Genomic DNA, 1,073 nt, shown 5'->3' on the forward strand with positions numbered 1-1,073 from the left:
AATATATAATAGAAGCTCTATTAATAAAATACCTGTTAAAATATGTGCCAACACACATCACAATATTAATAATACAAAGTAATTTTAAAACTCCGAACATTAGGGCAGTATTGTAACATCCACCAACAAACACATTCTGTTTTATTACATGCAAGTATGCAACACAAGGGAAATCAAGAGAATTTCACTTAGGAAGAAGGTACATAATTGGCATTGTTTTATGAAACTACTACTACACAATACTAATTGGGTATCCAAAGAAGGGTATCTGTGGGAAGAAAATGACAAATATGAACAGAACCAGGATTCACATTAAGCTCTTCGAAAGCAACATGTTCAGCATTCCACTCTTTAGTATTGGTGTGGCAAACTGCTAATGCTTTTGCTTTTGACCCGTCATTAGTCTTCAATGAAACAGTATAGGCCCTTGTCTCTATTTTGTGGCAATAAAACACTGCATAAGGGTACTTCAATTTGTGGCACACTACAACCTTGTCTCCAATTTTCTTCACTCCCTCTACCAAATTGTAGTGTAGCTCGTTCTGTGGCTCCTTTTCAAACTCAGTTGAAACTAGCCTTAATTGCGAATTTTACCAGTGACTCTAAAGATGTTCTCCATTCAAGGAAGGACTCTCACAGAGATAAAGTGTTTGTTTCACAGTCTTAGCATCGGTTGAGTTAGCCTCGAACTTGAAATGGGATAGAATCTCAGGGAGCATAGTGCTAGAAAATGGGATGTTTTTGACAACTGTGTCAGGTAAGAAAGTGTTAGAATTTATGTGCGCTTTGATGATGGGGGACGGCAGTTAATTCTATAGCTAAAGCAGATTGTTAGATCGTTGAATTCGGGTTTAGAATATGACTTTTTTGGTGCCCAGTTCCAATTCCCTTAAAAAAAACGCAAATTATTAGCATATTAGAGATTTGTTACGTAATGTATGTTTTGGAGTAAAATAAATTTAGCAAACACTCAAATTCACATGTATTTTTCTATAAGTATTGTTTATAATTCAAAATTATTAGATAATTTAATATGTTTATTAACTTTATATGAAAATAACTTATCCAGACTT

The 1,073-nt window shown here is 34.1% G+C and overlaps 1 pseudogene; it reads right to left on the bottom strand.

Moving 5' to 3' along the window:
- Nucleotides 1–207: 207 nt before the first annotated feature.
- Nucleotides 208–806, bottom strand: LOC110264927 (BURP domain protein RD22 pseudogene; annotated as a pseudogene).
- Between the last annotated feature and the right edge of the window lie 267 nt (nt 807–1,073).

This window comes from Arachis ipaensis, chromosome B7 (assembly GCF_059453495.1).
Source record: "Arachis ipaensis isolate K30076 ecotype BB chromosome B7, ASM5945349v1, whole genome shotgun sequence".
Classification (NCBI taxonomy): Eukaryota; Viridiplantae; Streptophyta; class Magnoliopsida; order Fabales; family Fabaceae; genus Arachis; species Arachis ipaensis.